A 21,398-nucleotide genomic window follows, 5' to 3' on the forward strand; every position below is an offset into this window, starting at 1 on the left:
TCCCTGTGGTATGATTGAGCATCCTTGGAAAAATTTAACCACAATCCCTCAGTGAAACTAAAGTCACACCAAACAAGTGTCATGAAGGACATGGCGATGTATACAAGCACACTTAGAAAGTGTAGGTTGGGGAAAGAGGACAGACAATGCTTGTGTCATGAACTATGCATTTGCTACACCATACAAACCCACACTCGACTGTTAATCAAAGCAGCGCAAAAATCTAAATCAGGAAGCACAAATTTATGAAGCTATTTCTATGTTTCCTAGAATCCCAAACTGCCAAGAGAAGCAATAAGTGTCAAAGCCTAAGCAAAAGTCTGTCAAATGTAAGCTTAACTGTGGGGGTCAGCAGAAGATTGGAGGCAAATGGCACCTCCTCCAATTCTTTGTGCCTCAGCTAGTCGTGTGCCTCTGGTCTAATCTTGGAAATAATCCAGGGCTTTTGTTTAATACTACCCTGATTTCTAATGCCCACTGTGTCTAGTCTTTGCCACATTAAATATAAGCCTTGACCACTGTTAGTCAGATTTTCTTATTTTACGTATAGAGATCATGCGCTGCATGAGAAAACATAACACTCCTTCCCATACATCCCGAGATAAAACACTGTTCCACATAAACTACATCAGGTAATTTTTATGTAGCTGGGATTTGGTTTTATAACTTACTCAATGATGAAGAAATTGAAATAAATATGAGAATTTTAGTAAAGGAAAAATAATTATATGCTTATTAGCATATTTAAATATCAGGCAAAATGTAGAAACCATTCTAGTTTTATGAGAAAATTCTATTAAATGTAAATGATTCTTATCTAGGTATTAAAGAGCTTACCCAGCAATGAGACTAACTCTGAACTGTCTCATGGAGGCATCACAGGAAAAGTGCCATACATCTAGGAGAACAAACGGAGAGTTCAAAATCATTAAATTTATTGGCTTGTTGGACAGATCCTATGGAGATAAAATCCAGACTTCTATAAAAAGAACCCAGAAGTCATGTCTCTGAGATCAAGGGCGTCCTGCAGGCATGATGGGCACAGTTCAGCAGGCTGGTACAGAAGTCCCTGGGCGACATCAGGCCTGGTTTTGTAAGCATCATAGGAAGGATATCAGCTGGAATGCAGGCCTGTTTGGAGAGCAGGCTGTCATTGACAGGAGAAGGCTAATGGAATCCTGTAGTCAGCAAGTGTCTGTCTTGTGGCCTGTGAAAGCTACAGCCTCTTTTCCAGGTACACTTTCCACGGAGCCTGACAGGAAGAGAAGTGGATATGTTTGCTGAGTCTGAGGTCCAGAGTTGAAGATCTTAATAGAGCCTCAAATACAAAGAAGTAAAGGATATTATTATTCACCAACTTAGAGGAAGGGAAAGTTCATTGGAATGACGGAGATTTTTCCAATTCACTCTCAAACACCAGAAAACCTCCCGAGTTGTGCAATGAAATTAGTGAATATATAGTTCAGAACTTCATCTAAAATAAAACTCTAGGCCCGATTAAGGTCACTTGTGAATTCACATGGACATTTTCATAATATACAAGAGGCAATTTGTCCTGGTATGAGCCATGGTGCCAGCAAAGCTTTGTAGCACAAGGTATTATGTTAAAAGAAAACTTCACACCAATATCTCTCCATGATGAAAATACATTCTTAACACTGACTGATCAAGTTACTATTTCAAACTCAACAGCATGTAAAAGATATCAATGATGATGGAGTTTAGGCCTGAGCAGCAAGCAGCAACTCACAGTTGAGTATAATTTACCATGTTCAGCCACTGAGAAAGATCATCATAGATTGGGTCTTGATAGAAAAAGACAAAGTTCTGAAAGAATCACAAATTCACCCTCCTTCAAATTGTCGGTAATGTTCCAACCATCACCCTAGCTTCCCGTCAAGCCCATGTACCACAAGCATGCTCAGACACAGCCTCATCCATCATTCTGTAAACAGCCTGTCACTTTGAAATTTGAACTTGTCGTTCCTGCCTTACAGTGCTATTCACACCCCACAGATGTCAATCATAAGAAATGATGCTGTTCACAAGCGGTGCTCCTTATATCTGTCAGAAACAGAACCAGAATGTGGGACTTCACAACTTATGAAAGACTCAAGTTAAACACTAAGGGCCAAATTATTCAAAATCACTTCCAAGACCTTTCTTAAACTCCCCTTTGCACATGTGACATCACATTAAGTCTACAGGATAAAAGTTTCCTGATTCCTCCCAAACTGTCACATTTGAGGGCCGACCAAAATAGATTACTTCCTGTTTATAATTCCTATGAATCTGTAGGAAACAATTTGTAGGCAAGAAATACACAAAATTTTTGTAAAGTCAACAGTTATTGTTATTTATTTTAATGATAAGTTTTCATTTTTATTAATATAAAATAATTTTAACAGATAGAATCCAACCAAATAAGGAGAGTGTGGAAACTGGCTTTTCAAATCAATTAATAAACAACTTAATACTTTTTAAAAATCTTATCACAGTGAGGTTTGGTATACAGGTTTTATTCCTGGAAAAAATATGCAATGTTTGATGCTATACAAGACCATATTTGTAAATCAGTTGTGAGATCCTGAAATTCATAAAGTTTCCTGTGCCACTACAGCATTCCTCTTTCATGGATGTGGCACATCAGTAATAATAGCAAAATAATGAGTGTATTGTTTTAACACTGAAGTTATTGATATTGTCATTTGACACCCACCTTTGAAAAGGCAATGAGCTGGGTGTAATACCTGATCAAAAGTTCGATTCCTTTCTATTATGATGTTTCTGGGTGTCACATACACCAAACATTATTATAACACCAAGATGTTCAATCCTTTAAGGATTACAACATCAACTTGTGTCCAGTTGTCCCAACACAAGATATGATGGCATACATCTGAAACTAAACCACTTGGTAAACTAAATCAGGAGGATCTTGAATTCAGGATAGCAAGGGTTATACAGACAGACTCTTTCTCAAAACAGAGATAGACAAATAATAGGAGAAAGAAAGAAAGAAAGAAAGAAAGGAAGAAAGAAAGAAAGAAAGAAAGAAAGAGAAAGAAAGAAAGAAAGAAAGAAAGAAAGAAAGAAAGAAAGAAAGAAAGAAAGAAAGAAAGAAAGAAAGAAAGGAGGGAGGGAGGGAGGGAAGGAAGGAAGGAAGGAAGGAAGGAAGGAAGGAAAGAAGAAAGAAAGAGAGTAGGTAGATACATACATACATACATACATACATATATATAGAGAGAGATGATAAACAGATGATAGATAGATATAGATAGATAGATAGATGATAGATAGATAGATAGATAGATAGATAGATAGATAGATAGATAGATGATAGATAGATAGATGATAGATACATAGATAGATACATAGATAGATACAGACAGACTAACACACAGAGAGACAGACACACAGAAAGACACACAAACATGTATAAATAGATGACTGAGTAGTGAGCTGGGGTAGAGAAGCTGGGGCTGAATCATAGTTGCAATAATCTTGGGAAAATTTAGAGTATAAAATGTTTACAAAAAAACACCCTAATTTCTATTTTACTCAGAGCATCTACTATAAGCCCATTAGAACATCAAGAATATTAATTTTCAGTAGTTACTTCCGTTTAGTCATGAAAATGTATATCATTATTCCAGTAGATCTAAAGTTACATAAACTATTAAACAAGAAACCATGTTATTCCTCAGTTAATTATATGTGCATTTTAGTTTTATATTTCATCATAATCCAGGGTCAGCTAAATAATAAAAGGTCTCTACCTTAGTAAACTAGACAGGTGTGTGTGTGTGTGTGTGTGTGTGTGTGTGTGCGCGCGCGCATATGCAAACAAATACACACTCTGGTAAAGTAATGTCAAGGCAATTCAAAGCAAATTTGTGCATGTTGTTTGTAAACTCTAGATTTCATATGAGATTTTAACTTGGCTCATGTTCATCTGATAATATACTTGTGTGTTATTACCAAGATGTAGTGTTCTCAATTTGAATACAGAGTGACAGAATCTTCAAGCCATGTATTTAACATACTTCCCAAACACTGAAATGATTGTTTGGATTCCTCCCCCTTATTCCAAATTAATATAATTAGAAGTGCAATAGTATAATTCACAGATTAAATTTATTCATTTCTATACAAATTTCCCCCAGTTTCATATGACAAGGCACATGAGATACTGGATAATAAAATAGAAAGTCAAGTAATTACCATTAGTTAACTTCAGCTTCTATGCTACAGGATATAATTGTCCAGAAACATAATTTTCTTTTTATTGAGGTCGAAACCAAATTTGAGTATAGCAGAAAAGTTCATGAGCAAAGTTTTTCTAACTTAAATGGTGTTGTTTGGCTTATTACTACAAAAAGAGAACAGAGCACACTTATAAGCAGCCCTGTCTCTGGAACAGCCACGTCAGCACAGTGACCCTTCCAGAGATACCTTGTTGCAAATAACAGTGGGCAGAGCAGACAGCCTTTGGTTTGTGCCTGCTCTCAGCACACTATAGTGTGAACCATGCAGACCTCCCAAGTTGGACCAAGTTCTACTCAAGAAATCATTTTGAAACAGTGCTCCTTCATTTTGCCAACCAACATATGCACACATTATGCCAATCCAGGGCATCTTAAATATTTTCTGACAACACTTACCTTTCTTCAGCTGTTTTTCCATGAGATTTCATGGTTTCCTGACTTCAGACTAGCAGTGTGACTCAAGTTCCTCTTGTAGTGGGTAAGATTGAGATAGACACACAAACTTCTCCTACACCATTGAAACTGCAAGCTTTTATTTATAACATAAACATTCAACTTCAAACTAAGAATTATTCACCTATAATTCTGTACTTAGCAACTGCACTTTTGAAATATTGACCTTAATTGTTCTTCCCCAAACATGCTGTTTTAAATCATTTATTTCTTTAAACTGACTACAGAATTAAAATAAAATTGTAAGTTGATCTGAGGACACAAAGCCCTCCACTGTCTTGGTTGTAGTTATGTCTTTATTTATTCCTGCATCTGCAGCTTCATCCACTCGGTGTGGCTATGGAAATCACCCAACAGCCAGGCAGGATGGGATGTGACCACACTGTAGAGCAGAAGGTCTAGGAACCCTGGCTACTTAGTGATTTAGAGGCAAATCTGGGCTGCACAACAATGCAGGAGACATTCATAGGTGAAAGGGGCTGGGAAGGAGAAGCACAACCACTGATCTGCAGCCCCAATCCTTTTAACTCTAAAAAATAAAAAGGCTCATTAAACTACTCAACCAAGTCCTCAGCTTCCTCTATAGACCTTGTAAGCCTTCAGTTTGTGATCCACCTGCCTCAGCTTCCATAGTAACTCTGATTACAGACCTTCACAAGGCTCTGAATTTTTATGTGGTATCAAATTTAGTCTATAACCAGCTTTCTATGAATTCAAGACCTCCCAAGATGAGTATTTTGTTAAGTTCAATTGCATCTTCTACATGCAGCTTTCATCTTTTGTGATTATTATTAGTAGTATTATTGTTATTAATTTATTCCATCTGGGCTTTGGGTTAAAATTTGTGACAATGTTATGAAATAGAACATAACTACAATGAATGTAAATACATGAAAGATGGTGATAGAGCATACACATATACACACACATACATACACACACATACGCATACTCACACACATACACACACATACACACACATACACACACATACACACATACATACACACACACATACGCATACTCACACACATACACACACATATACACACACATACACACACATACACACACATACATACACACACACACATACATTCACACACATACATACACACACATACGCATACTCACACACATACACACACATATATATACACACACATACACACACACATATATACACACACATACACACATACACACACATACATAGACACAACAGACACACACACATATACACACACATACACATATACACACACATACACACACACACACATACATGTCAGATGAAGAGTCTCACTTCAATTATTGTCTTATATTTTGTTGCTGCTTTTAGACATGCTCTTGATATGTAGCCCTTGTTTGCCTGCAACTCACTATGTAGAACAGACGCGCCTTAAACTTACAGAGGTTCATCTACCTCTGCCTCTGAGTACTAAGGTCGAAGGTATGCTCCCCAAAGGTCCTAAATCTTACTATTTTTTAGCATATTTCTAGATGGATGATGTCACATTATTTTAGGAAAGAATTTATTTTGTACTTCTTTTTCTTCTAAGGATTTCTAAGCAAGAATTCTTGAATGCTCCAGCACTGGTGACTTTATACCACTTCATCATCAAAGACCAAGTTCATATGACAAGACATTCAGGATACTGTGCCCAGGTTTGTGTTCTGCACCACAAGAACTATTTAGAGCACTTGTGTTGGCCACACCTATAAGAACAGTGTGACACCAAGGTCCTGAAGCCCAGAGCAGGCCAAATGTGCCACTCCTCTGAAGGCCCTGAGCAGGCTCCGTCTGAGTGAAATTATCAACCCGTCATAAGGAAGCAGATCATGGAAGCCCCGCCCACCGCATCTCTGCTGACTGAGGTGGCAACTCATGTGAGAATATCCATCTCTACATTTAGAAACCAGAAAAGGTAGGACTTGTTCCAGATAGAGAGAGGTAAAATAGAAGCCAGAAAAGGTAGGACCTGTTCCAGATAGAGAGAGGTAAAATAGATTAAGCTAAAGTTTAGATGTTTCACTTGTGTAGGTAGATGGATGAGAGATAAAGTTTAATCAATAAAAATGATCTTATAATACTAGACAATGATTTTGCAACACACTTTTCTCTGTGTCTCCAGTATATCTTGCACTACATTACTGAAGTTCATTCATAGCTATCTTCCTGGTGAAAAGCTCATGAACATCTGTGGTGATATATTGTGTACCCTAATAAAATTTGCCTGAAGATCAGAGAGATGAAGGAACAAGCCACTGCCATGTCTCACCTTGCCAACTCCACAAATCCTCTGACTGAATGTCTCTGACTCCTCAGCCAAAGGGCCTCCACCCGAAAACCTTTCCTTCCTGTCTCTTCATGCCTTACATACCTTTTTCCACCCAGCCATACAACTTCCTTCCTAATGCTGGGATTAAAGGCATGTGATTCCCAAGTACTGGGATAAAAGGTGTGCCACCCCTGCCTAGCATTTATGTTTAATCTAGTGGCTTGTCATGTTCTCTGATCTTGAGGCAAATTTTATTAGGGCATACAATATATCACCACAAACATCTTTTATTATCTTCCACCTGAATTATGTTTGAATTCACACCTTTAAAGCTCATATTTTAACCATATTCATATTTTCAATATGTTATTCAGACTCCGTATTTGTTCTCTCCTCAATAACTGTAATTAGAATTTCTCTTGTATTTTCTCTCAGTTAACACAAATACAACTAAGTTATTATGGAGAAAAGACAGTTATATGACTAGTAAGAATACAATTGAAGAAATTTCCAAGGATATGATAAATAGTACACATGGATCTTCCATAATCTTCAATGACTCCTCTAAACTTCTCTTCACTAACAGGCATCTCACTCTCTGAGACAGTTGAGGTGATTCCACACCTACCTTCTGAATGTTAGGGACATCAGAGATGTGAGATGTGAACTTAACCAAAGGAACACTCTTGGCTACAGAAGACAGAAGATGCTGTTAGAAACAGTCACCATATATATCTCTTCCAGAATCTGATGGCTGCTTAGTAACTGCAGATGCTAGGAAAGCAACACAGGTCTAAGCAATGAGCTTGCAATTTTTCCCAGAAATAAAGGTCTTAAATAATTATTGTTCAGATAACGTAGATAGTAAATACAGAATGGAAACTGCTAGAAGACAGATTATACATGGACAATTACCAAAGCTGTAAACAGAGGGTTCATGTGTTGATAGATAAGAAGCTCACAGAATTTAATACACCAACATTTTAAAATATGTACAAGAGATCAGCCACTACACTGTTAAAATATGCTTTTGTAAAGCAATTACTAAAACTGTGCTATAGACCATTAAGAATCAAAATGAATCCCCCAGCAATCCAGTTCCCCAGCTCTGTTATCTCTTCATAAAGGTTTAAGGAGGATGGCATGAGGTCCTCCACAGTCTCACTCTGAGCAGTGGTCTCTCTTCTGCTACAGTGTCAGTCCAATCCAGAGCATCTGGATGTCTGAAGGATCTGTGTGGTGGTATTGTGTTCCCCAAAATATTGTGCACCCTAATAAACTTATCCGGGGTCAGAAACAGAACAGCTACTAGATACAAAGGCTAGAAAATGGTGGCACTCACATCTTTAATCCTAGCATTCCAGAGGTAGAAATCCCTCTGGATCTCTGTGAGTTCAAGGCCACATTGGAAACAGCCAGGCATGGTGACACAGGCCTTTAATCCCAGAAAGTGAGGCTTTAATTCTAAGGAGTGGTGGTAAAAAGCAGAAAGATATATAAGGCGTGAGGACCAGAAACTAGAAGTATTTGGCTGGTTAAGCATTCAGGCTTCTAGAAGCACAGTTCAGCTGAGAGCCATTCGGATATGAGGACACGGAGGCCTCCAGTCTGAGGAAACAAGACCAGCTGAGGATCTGGCGAGGTGAGGTAGCTGTGGTTTGTTCTGATTCTCTGATTTTCCAGTTCACCCCAATACCTGGCTCAGGTTTGATTTTATTAATAAGAACTTTTAAGATTCATGCTACAGCTCTGCTTCATTCCATTCATGAACTGGGTGACTCCAGCTGGGCTTCTTGTACATAATGGACAGCAGAGTATCTTTCTCTAGGGATTAAGTTGGGTCAGACTGTAAGGCTCTTCCTTTGTTTTAATCTCTTAGGGATTGTTATTATATAAATTATGTCTGTCACAGACTGGTAATCAATATCCTGAATAGTATTCTTTTCTAACTATACTGTAAATTCTTTTTTTTTTTTTTTTTTTTTTGGTTTTTCGAGACAAGGTTTCTCTGTGTAGCTTTGCACCTTTCCTGGAACTCACTTGGTAGCCCAGGCTGGTCTCGAACTCACAGAGATCCACCTGGCTCTGCCTCCCGAGTGCTGGGATTAAAGGCGTGCGCCACCACCGCCCGGCCATATACTGTAAATTCTTAATCCATTGTCTAAAATAAGAGGATAAGTCAGTTCCTTTTACTCTATCTTAAGCAAAACTAAAAAGGTGTGTGTGTGTGTGTGTGTGTGTGTGTGTGTGTGTGTGTGTGTGTGTGTGTGTGTGTGTATTTGGGTGTTTCTGTGATACTTAAACATTCATACAACAGAAGGTTATTACTTTGTGACTGAAAGATCTGTGTCATGTTATTCTTGAAAGTAGATCTGTGGAGTGTTGAAACCTCTGCCTGAAATTTTAGGGTTTAGTCTGTAGGTGTTGAGCCACAGCATCACTGAATTGTAAGAAGAGCAAATTAGTGGAGAGGTTTCTTGCTGTGTTACAGACACAGCCATTAGCTCATTAGGAGCAGTCCTGATCAGGCAGGTCTGAAATAAGTCAATTGATCAGCTAACCCTCTGCTTCTAACCTCAGTGTAGTGCTTCAGCACTGTGGAGTGATCTTTCAATATCAACTTGTGCATTAGACATATGACTGATGTGCTCAGTAAACTAAAATCAGTCCTGGTAAACAGCTGTGGGACAATTGTTTTCTTTGCAGATAATTAATATAAATAGTACATATCTGCTTCCTAATTATTTTATTATTGATTTCATTTTATTATCATTAGCTATAATTTATAAAAATTTGAACATGTTGGTATCAGTTTTCCTGATATGAAAGGATCAATAAGACATGCTTTCAAAATAATTACCAAACCCTTCAGTCTGAGTGTGGTCATTTGTTTCCGTCACTGTGGAGGATGTCAGTGCCTTCCTTATGCCTGTCATTAGAGGCTCAGAAGTTCAATCTGGCTAATGGCACTGAAACCTGCTGGTATGAAACCATACAGAACGATTTTGTTGATTTTCTCACTTATTTATTATTTTTCTTTAAAAGGGTAATCTTAATGTCACTCTATATTCAAACTGTTTGAAGAAATCAGGTTGAGGACTTGGATAGACTATTATTTTATGTGTAAGTATAAAGATCAACCAGGGATGATGGGATGGCTCAGCAGGTGAAAGCATTTGCCATTGAGCCTAATGACCTAAGTTTGACCCCAGAACACATGGGACTGAAGGAGAGAACCCACTCTGTCCACTGACAATTTGTCACACACACACACACACACACACACACACACACACACACACACACACACGATAAATAAGTAAAAGTATTAAAAAATTAAAATAATAAAAATATTTTTGCCAATCTGCTCAATACACTCATTCCTTTTCAACTAGCATAGCAGAGTTCCCTCTTCTTACTAATCAGTTCAAAGCTACACTGTCGGCTGGCGTCAGGTGATGGCGGGCTCCTGGTGTCCTGTCATTTACCTGGTAACTTGACAAGGTGGATATTCACAGTCAGACCTTAGTAACTCTTATACACCCAGTGGCATGTTTTTCATCTAAGGCTTATACTTGATACAGCTTCTGCACAAGTAAAGTAGGAAACTGAGACAACTCCCTGGAAAATTAACGTTGCTTTGAGTCACCCAGGCAATTTTATTTTTATGTGGAAATACCCTCTTACTTACACAGGAGATTCACATATTGCAATGTGCATGTATGTGTGTCTGTGCACATATGTGTGTTCATGAAAGTGTCTGTGTACATATGTGCATTTATGTGTCTGTGTGTCTATGTGTCTGTGTGTTTCTGTGTGAGTGTGTGTGTGTGTGTGTGTGCGCGCACGCATGCGCGCGCACACAAAGGAATATGGCTTGTGCAGCATGTTAACCATTTCCTAGGCTACACTACTGTACAGCCTGCCAAGTAATTCCTGTTTCACAAGGGTGTGCAGTAATTTCACATTCCATTTTAAGTCCCTGCATTTTCATCACTCATGACACGCTTGATGTTAGCATGTTCAGATCTCTCCATATTTAATTAAATACAAGCTTATCTATTATTTTCTGTCAGGAAAATTAAATTTTGGACAAAAAAGACAAAGTACAAGAGAACTTCAAGTGTTTTCATATTGAGACCCTTAAGTATGTACCCTAATACTCCATTTCTAAATTATAATGTCTACACAGGGGTCGTACAAAGATTATGTACAGAGAATACCACAACATACAAGAATAAACAAGGTCTCTATTGTGTAATTAAAGAGTAGAAATGAGAGGATTTTTTTATAAGCAATAATTCTTAGTCTGAATTTCACATGAAATAAAAACCAAGGAAAGAATGTGATACAATTGTGCACAGCCTCTGTCAATGAATTGTGTCTTAATAAATACCACATTCATTAAACACCTTCATCCAAAAATATTATCTACACCTGCAACATGCCACTTAACTCTGATTAGAAAACTCCACTTCAAAAGCATGAAAAATGGACTTGAAATGAATGAAAATCCAAAATGTTCGTGATTTCCTCCACAGTGACATGGCTTTCTTCTGCTTCAAAACATCAAAATTAGAGCAATAGTTCAAGCTTGGATATTCTTTACAAATGTTTGCAAGTGCAAGTTTAATATTTAAAGACTTAATTTTTTATTTATGTGTATTTGTGTGTCTCTGTGTATGTCCATTTCTGTATGTCATATATCGTCAGAGTCCACAGAGGCCAGAAGAGGATGTAAAGTTCCCTAGAGCTGAGTTACCAGGAGTTACAGTAGCTAGATGTGGGTGCCAGCAATCAGTACACATAAACCCACATGAATAATTAAATGCAATAATCATTTTAAAGAAATGTTATAGGATCATCTTACCAAATGTCTGAGTTGTTTCCACTTTTTGGGGATGGTTTGAAGCACAATGTACATTCTGTTGATGATTTTCTTCTACGCTCATAACTCTATGAACTATTGAAAATCATTTAGGCAGATTTGTTTCATTTTAGAAGGTGAATCCTTCAGGGCAGGGGATTTCTGTTGTGTGTTCATGATGCAGATCTTTGAGAGTAAAGGGATCTCTCTTAACCCAGGTGGTTTGATCCAGAGACTCAAGTCTCTAGGCTCAACCCTAGATGTGGACCTGACTCTGTTGCCTCCATCAGGAGGGAATGACATGCTTGGAGGGTGACTAGGAAAAACAAAATCAGACCTAGTGAGGAAAGTTGGGGGAAGTGAGAGGGACTCCCTAGGAGCGATCATCCAGATGTTAGTCTAGGGACTTTTTTTATAGGACTGATGCCAGAAACTAGACAGAGATTAGGTAATTTGTCTCAAGATGAGCCAGTTCTTTGGGCATGCCACACCTCAGGCTAATGGGGGTCCATGTGCTCTGTGCAAATTTAAACAACTGTGATTAGATAGGAGAACATGAAAGAGCAGCACTTCCTTACACATGTCCCTAAGAGGGGACTTCTCAGGAGGCAGTCAGAATTCACAGGGATGGTTGGTTTTTTCAGAGCCCTATTCTTCCACTTCTGTGATCAGCTTGGCCATTTCAAAACAACTGTGCTCACATCTGTTTCTGGTTTTGCTGTTCCAACCCCAACCTTCCCTTTAACTCTAACATTCATTTCACCTTTCATTCTACATGGTGTATTTGCATTCTAAATCTCTCACTTTAAAAATGAGTTTCTATGCATAATACCTCTAAATGGACAGATCCTGTAAGGCCAGGCCAAAGTACCTGAAAGTAAATGATGCCAAACCCTTGGCCACTGGCCCATGAAAATGCTGGGAGGAGGCATGACCTTTCACAGAGCTGAGATCTTTTAGCCACTGGGGCATGAGTTGTGTGACTATCTCCTGTGGATTGAAAACATCCTATGCCCTGCAGGAGAGGAGGCAGGCTCACAGCTCTCCATGAGCTGAGACAGAGGCATGAAGAAGCTCACAGAACGCACAAGCATTCTGGAGCTCACAGACTTAAACCACTCACAGGCCCTCTCCATCAGGTGATGTAAGCAGGGGGCAGTTTCTGGGGAGAGTAGGTTCAAGTTGTTGGTAGACTTGTTTGCAAGAAGTGCCTGAAGCTCAGGGGACGTGGCTGAAGTGAATCCTCACCCACACTGCAGTAGGACTTTGGTGATGCAGCTGGCATTGAGTCATTCCCCTCTCGGAAGGGACCTCAGTAAACTCTGGACGCCTATACTGGACCTAGAAGGATAGTTTCTTTGGTCTCTCATACATGCTTTCTCTGGTGAACAGAAGTTTGTTCGTATTCCCCTTTGAAGAAGCGTTAGTGTCCACCCTTTCCTGTTGCTCTTTCACCTCCATCTTCATGAGGTGAAGAACGGTCTGCACCACCCCCTGTCACAGGCCCAGAGAACCGTGGGCAGAACCCACAGAACTATGGAAAATTAAAGAGAAAAACTCCCTTCTTTAAGTTTTACTCTCTCAGGTGCTTTATATTTCCACCACAATGAAAATCTGTCGCACGAGTGAAGCAGTTTTACTGGTCTGTTATTAACACTGAAGACTGAAAATTTCCCCACAGTAGCAAGGACCACACTCAGTCACGCCCACATCCCTGTCTGTGGTCTCACACGGGAGAAGCTCCCACAGACACGACACTGACTCGTTCCCACTCCCTTAGCTTGTGGAAGCATCCATCTGCTCTGCAGCTTTCCAGAACACTACACTCTTTCAGTTCTCTGAAATCTTGCATCCAAATAATTTATCTTTCATTCTTATTCGATTGCCCTGTCACAAGCAGAGATGTGAGGTGCCTTTCAGAAAACAATCTTGCACACAAGTGAAGAAACTGTGTGGTTATTTATAAGAAATATCGCTGTGTGAAAAGAACACCTGAAGTAAGCAGAAAAGCACAGGAAATGGAAAACATCCCGTTTTGTAGCACACAGCTGCTTTTCTTGGGATCTGTTCTATTTGTTTCCTTCATTTCTAATCTTTTTATGTTGTGATTGTGCAGACTAAGACAGACACATATTACTGAAATTGCCAGGTAGATAAATATCTCAATATCTGTCTATTAAGAGCCACAGAATCATAAAAAGAAAATGGCTTTTTAATGGCAAAACGCAATAGAAACCCAACACAATGGAAGTTAAAACTGACGGCAGCATACCTCTTTGGATAAACTAATTGTTGGGGAATTTCTCCTTTAAAATGCTCAAGCCATCACTACGCAAAATGGTTTTAACGCAATCACATAAGCCACATAAATACATCTTAATCAGCCATAAAATTCATAAAGTACCTGATTACATAAGATGATAGGATTTTTAGCTCAGAAAAAAAGCCTCTTGTATGCACTGGAAATGCAATCTCTGCTGACAGCCAAGCATTTACGACCAAATACATCCCAATAATGTGACCGCAACCAAGACAAGCGGCTTGGGTTTTCTTTGACCTGTGTGTCTGAGTTCCTTCTAGGTGCTCTTGTTTCAACGTGATTTTTGCAAAGCTTTTTAGTACTGATGAAGCCAAGTGTGTCAAATGTCAGCTCTCAACCAGTTATCTCAGCAGATTGTGAATGGACTTGATTTCTTCAAACCTAGATAATAAATTGTACTATGAATGTCCTAAATACATCAACTTTCTACGAAATCAAACTTGTTACTAATTTTATAATGTATTGCTAAAGCAGTGCTTTTGGCTACCAAACAGGACTTCATAAATGTAGATTATTACTTTGTTATGCAGTTCTAAAGCACAAAAAATACAATTAATTGATGCTCTGTATCCTATGCCTCTAAATGCACCAACAAATAGCCCTGAATTTCTATATAATTTTAAAAGTATTTTAGTTGTGTTAATGAATTTATCTATCATGTATGTTCATGCATGTGCATGTGTATATACATAGGTTTATGTGTGTGTACACACATATACTCTCACAAACGATTGCCAGAGTTCCTGTGTGGAAGACAGAGAACTCCTGGGAAGACGTTGGTTCTCTTCTTTCTTTATGATTGTCTCAGGATTCAAACTCTGATCATCAGGTCTGGTGGCAAGCACTGTTACCCAATGAGCCATCCTGCCTGGCAGTGTGAATCACCAGCAGGAAATAAATGAATAAAATTATATATATATATATATATATATATATATATATATATATATATAATTTTATATGGTGAATCACTATCACAATATGACCTAATCAGCTCTTCCTTAGGATCCCAATTTCTCAGGTAGGAAATTAAATTATTAGAGAAACTACAAGTTCCCTGTTAATACTTTGGTATAACTGTGAGAGATCTAGAAAGGAAGAAAAGTATTCTGTGCAAAGTTTAGGAAGGTGAAAATATGAAAGGGAGAAAACATCAAAAGAGCAATCAGGATAAAGATGAGTTTACACACATTCCCGGCCCCAGATACTCAGGGGTGTGAGGTGGTCATGGCATTTACCTGGACATCTTTATTAATCCTACACTGGCACCTGGGGCAGTCAGCTCTATGACTGACAGTCTTGGCTAACTGCAATTCTACAAGATTCTGTCATAAAAGATATCACGTAGCTACTATGTTGATAGGCATCAAACTGAAAACCACACAAGACAACTATATTAATAACTAAAATTATAAAATAGATTGCCATTATAAATAATAATACAAAGTGATAGATGTTCAAAACTTGTTTTTAGGGGAAAATGTTTTATTGGGACAAAGGCTTGGAACATGGAGCACTAGGGTCTCCAGTTTTTTACAAAGACAACTAGAACACACTTCATGTGGTTTAATTCATTTTGCTAAAGGGAAGTAAGAAATTCAACATGTTTCTAAAAATTTTCAAACTGAAAATCCAAGGTTCTGTAATGTTTCCTGCATCTCTTCACTCTTTCATACTTTGTTCAAAATCAGTATGTGAAGATTTTTGTAGTGACCTTCCAAAGCACTGCTTATTTCAATAATACAGGAACATTTTTTCATAGTATTAATAAACTATTTGACAAAAGTTTAATTAAATTGCCCCATTGTATGGCAGGATGCTACATGGGAACAACATCATTTTCATGCAGCTGAACTCAGGGCACATAGTTGGGTGTTTCTCTGGTACTCTAGAATATTCATTAATAAGAGATATCAGTAAATAGGGAAAGATGAGCAAATTTTGTTATGAGTTTATATTCTAATAACAGTAGCTATTTATTACTTTTTAATGATTGTTAATTCCTTAATGCATTGCTAAGTAGAAAATTCTTTAGAACAATTTAGTATAGTTCATTTGAGTAATGGCATACATAAAAGTTAAAACAGAACAAATTTATGAATCAGGCAGCCACAGAACCAGAGCAGGCTTCAGGACCTCCCTCCCACAACACTGGCAGAACGCAGGACTGAGAGGTAAAGGCAGGTGCCTGAACACAGCTTAATTAGTTAACTGATTACAAAGCTTCCTACCATTATTTGAGCTTGGCCACTGTGATAAAATGATATAGAGTTCAGTTCTTTTGGGTCCTGTGGTGCAGCAGAGAACAAGGCTTACTCAAGAGAACATCCTCTCTCTTGAACTCCTAATCCTCCTGCCTCACCCTCTCAGAAACTGGGATTACAGCCACCACAGTCAACATACAACCTTCCTTCCCTCTCTCCCTGTTCCGACCTGTGTGCTTATCTTTCTGCTTCCCTCCCACAAAAGACATGCACTGAACTCTTGTGGTTTTATATTACCTGGCTTTCTCCAGTGTTTTTTTTTTTTTTTCCTAGTAATTTCTCCATCAATCTCTTGGATGGAGAATTCCTTCTTGCTTCCTGTGTTTTGGAAATTCTAGCAGAGGAAGCCCACAAAGGCTGCTGTTAGCACTTCCCAGATACTGCCCAGAGCAGGGTTGGGCTTGCCTTTCCCTAGGAAGCTTCTTATCCAAGTGTTCTAACAGGCTGTGGGTCCCTGTTAAGACTTACCTCAGCCAGGCCTAGTTCAGAGCTTGGTAGTTTCCCACTGAGCCAAAGGCATTTCAGTAGTCTGTGGTGGATACATACTCTAAGGTGACTCGGGGCTGCTACCAAAGCAGGAGATTTTTGTGCTAGTTATTTTGTGTTTATTTTGTTTTTTTATTGAAAATATATTTTCCAATACAATATATTACGATTATAATTTCCCCTTCCCCAGTTCCTCCCAGATCCTCCCCACTTCCCTCCCCACACAAATACACACCCTTTCTTCTTTCTCTCACTAGAAAATAGACATCTAAAAACAAAATGAAATAAAAAAGAATAGAAGAAGCACACATATAAATCTAAAGACAAACAAATTCACACATACACTGAAATCTCATAGAGACACAAAATCAGATTACATTTATACACACATCTATGCGCATGAAAAGCAGAGAGCAGACAATTAGAAGGAAGGAAGAGTTCAAGCTCAAAGGAGAGAAGAGAAGTTGGTGGGATACACACAGCAAGAACAGAGAAAGGAAGATTGTTTGTAGGGAGCGAGCAGCCAGCCAAAGAGGGAGATGAGGGAAGGGAAGGGCTAGTGGTGTACAGTAAGAACAAAGTAGAGTGTGTGTGTGTGTGTGTGTGTGTGTGTGTGTGAAATTAAAATAATAAAATACAGTAATCTATAATTCTATGAATGTTGGTTTAAACAATCGATTCCACATGTAATTAAATTCAAAACCCATTAAGTTGGGTTTAAAAGTGAAGAAAAATCAAAATAAAACAATTTTGAGGACTGTTATGTGTCTTTTTTCACAGGCTGGGCAAATTCACAGTTTACAGCTCACCTTTGACCAGTACCAAGGGCAAACCTCTTCAGAGCAGTTAACCCTATAATGGCTGTGTGCCAGTCACCTGCTAACCCTGAGCAATTGCTTCCCTCATACAGTCATGACCTGCGTGGCAGTTTAGTTCGTTCCTTTAGCAGAAGTATGCACTTCTTTAGCAGAGACTCTTTACGGCTGCAGAATGGGGCCTGCCCACCGCACACTGCCGGCCTGCAGAACACTGCCTTTGATTTACAAGCTGGTGATGCTTGCCAAGTGGCACACTATTTCACAGGACTTTGATGCTTGCTCTGGCCGAGGTATACATCTCACAGAGCAATCAGAACTTCTGAAATGGCTCCTTTTAAAAAAGCAAACAAATAGGTTTAAAAAGCACGGAGGAGTGTTGGAGTGAGCAATATCCCCGAGTTCTCATATTTACTTTCAGAATCTTAATGGCGCTCGACTCCGAAATCATTCCAGCAAAGCGGAAAATTAATATTTTAATATGTCTCCCACTGTAGCAAGAGGAAATAAGAAAAGTGGGGTTCATAGCAGAGAAGAAATGTTTTAGTGTTAACTATGCTCATGAATATTTATCACCCTTACACATCTTTCTTCCAGTGCGCCCACTCACTTAGATATACCATAAATCACTGCACAACTCAGGAGCAATTGTTTCAGATTTTATAGAAAAGAGGGCAACGATTTCCCTTTAATACTCTTTTGATTAGATTTTGTCATAGTTTTTTACTGAGTGGATACAAAAGAGTGAAGCACAGCTAATAAAAGCACAGACAATGCGTTTTCCACCACAAGACTTCTTATCAGCCGAGGGAACAGCGAGAACCGGAGGGGATTTAAAGGGTCAGGGTGGGGCTGGGGGCTGGGCAGGGCTTTGCTGTTTGGAATACTGTCTGGACACCAGTTTCCCTCTTGAATCAGAAGTGACACCATTTGACCCTCATGACTCTACAGTGCTTAGTATGTATTTTCACTTGTTTGGAGAAGAACAGGGTGGCCAAGAAATTCATCCATAAATACAAGTAGCAGGTAAAATACGTTACTCATAGATGATTCTTCACAATACAAATGGAATTCAGATTGTGAGTCATGTGGCCACGTGTTCAACTGCTGATTTGTATAGTCCACCACAGAAGATTTCACTTTAGTGCCCAATGGTCTCCAAGCCTCGTTTCATTCAAAATTCATTCACCTCCCTCCCCATTCATATATTCTCACACACGCTCTGTGTGCAAATACATATGCATACATATTTACTTTCAGGAGAATGAACTCCAAAATCTATATTTTAACAAAAGTTACCAAGATTCCTGCATTTATTTTATTGTTGGAATTTTGTTTGTTTAAAGAGAAATACTTGCTCCCTGTAAGAATATAGGGCCAACAGAGTGCTGTACTCAAGACATCATAACTCTTTTCAACATGGTCAAATAGGAAGAGAAATTTTACCAGAATTTCTTTATGGAGACCCATTACATCTTAGTTCCTAAAGCTCACTCTCAATAAAGGCTTCTCTAATCTTATAGTCAGAAAACCCATGCACCTTGGGAGCAGATGCAATGACTCACATTAAATCTTATCAATGCTGACTTGATTTTCATGGAGGTAACAGAAAAAAGAAAAGTAAGTCAAACAAATCTAGTAACTATTTACAGGGAAACTAATTCATGCTTGAAACATTGAGCCATCTCTATAGAGAAGTTCCTTAAAAGTCAGTTTAGAAATGTGTGAAGTTAAGAGGAGTTTAAAAAAAAATCACAAAAATGGACACTCAGCACTAACAAGGAGTAAGAAATACTATCCTTGTCCATCCACAGCCAGACATGTAGGGTTGGTTCTGCCTGCTATTGTCAACCGGACAGGAATAAACATGCATGGATATTGAACTGGGGTTCACATGTGTTGTTCCAATCTTAGATGGTCTTATAATAATAATAATAATAATAATAATAATAATAATAATAATAATAATAATAAGCAACTGACACCAGATATTAGGACAAAAGCTGAAAGATCAGAGAAGCAGAGAAAGCCACAGCCAGCCTCACCTCACCAACTCCTCAGCCGATCCTGTTTCCACAGACTGAAAAGCCTCTGAGTCCTCACCAAAAAGGGTCTCAGCTGAACTGCTTTAGTTCCTGTTTTCTCACACCCTATATATCTTTCTCTGCCCTGCCGTCGCTTCCTGGGATTAAAGCCATGTGTGCTTCCCAGTGAAGGGTTTAAAGGTGTGTGCCACCACTCCCTGGCTCTGTTTCCAGTGTGGCCTTGAATTCACAGACATCTAGATGGATCCCTGCCTCCCAGGTATTAGGAATAAGGGTGTATGCTGCCACTGTCTGGCCTCTATGTCTAGTCTGGTGGTTGGCTCTGTCCTCTGATCCTCTTGCAAGCTTTATTGGGGTATACAATATATCACCACACAAGTGCACAGGGCCAATGGCACCTTGGTCTTCATTAGACTCTTCAGAATCTCCCTGTGTATCCTTAGGTAGCATCCTCACACTGGACCAGCAGGCAGAGTGATATTTACCCAAGATTCCCTCTTTATTGGATAACAGACATGTCTGGGATCATGGGTAACCTATACTATCAGATAATGGGTGAATTATACCTAAGCATGTTCACTGAAGAGAGAAGACATCATCTAAACTAGTTAGATAGTTAGTTAGATAGATAGATGCTAGATAGATAAATTAATAGATAAGATAAGATATAAGAAAGATACAGAAAAACATCCCTTGTTTCCTTGAAGAATTCAGATTGGTAAAAGGTAGAGAACAAAGACCACCTCCCCTGCCTCAAGTCCTTCACTTTGATTCTATACCCAGATAAAGACAAATCAAGACAGTACCTCAGCTTCCATTTTCCATTCAGGTGGCTACACAGTAGTATCTGGGGGTAGCTGGGGTGTTGTTTCTCATCCAGGCAACTGCCACTCAATTCTAAACTACATCAACCAGTTCCTATCAGAAAGCCCATGTAGCCTCACTCCCTCCTAGCTGCCATGGTGCATTAGGTTCTCTGGAGTTGAGCTATGAGCTGGATCCCCTAACAAAATGGCTACATAGTTTACTGTCCTACCTTATTGCTTCCAACAACAGGCAAGGGGGTCCTCTGAGTTTTAAAGGTACAATAAATCACTCAATGAAACAAAGAGAGGGAAGAAAATGCTAACCTAACAGGGAGTCTTTAGAGTACCCTCCAGCCTGACAATGTGAGAACCATAGAAGTGGAGGCAGACAGGCCAAGGTTTTAATCCCATTTCACCTGTCTGTTTTAAGGGTCCAGTTACCTCTCTGAGCATCATGAAAATCTTATTGGTGATGAAATGAAGCTGCCAGTAATCAGATGACAAGATAGTGAAGACCATTGGGACAACATACATAAAATCATTGGCACAACTGAAAATGTATGTTCTTCATCCAACACCAGAAGCTATTGCCATTATTAATAACTACGATTGCAAACTGTGACCTTTAGCTTATATGTGACAACTATAAAAGGCTGCACTGAGTTGGAGTGTTGAAAATTACACACTGTTGTGGGATAATCCTTTTGTGCACTATGAAGATGTATTTTTGTACCTCTTCTGCCTAAGGTACCTTCTGATTTGTTTAATAAAGAGCTGAATGGCCAATGGCTA

General features: G+C 38.8%; 1 protein-coding gene across 1 annotated transcript in view; it reads right to left on the bottom strand.

Annotated features, from left to right (window-relative positions):
• Positions 1-932: 932 nt before the first annotated feature.
• The window catches only part of LOC143274021 (uncharacterized), a 211,603-nt gene continuing 191,137 nt past the window's right edge, over positions 933-21,398 (bottom strand). Inside the window, exon 6 of the transcript XR_013052443.1 lies at positions 933-1,252. The gene's annotated coding sequence lies outside the window, so the exon portion shown is untranslated. The remainder of the gene's footprint in view (positions 1,253-21,398) is intronic.

Source organism: Peromyscus maniculatus, chromosome 6 (assembly GCF_049852395.1).
Source record: "Peromyscus maniculatus bairdii isolate BWxNUB_F1_BW_parent chromosome 6, HU_Pman_BW_mat_3.1, whole genome shotgun sequence".
Lineage (NCBI taxonomy): Eukaryota > Metazoa > Chordata > Mammalia > Rodentia > Cricetidae > Peromyscus > Peromyscus maniculatus.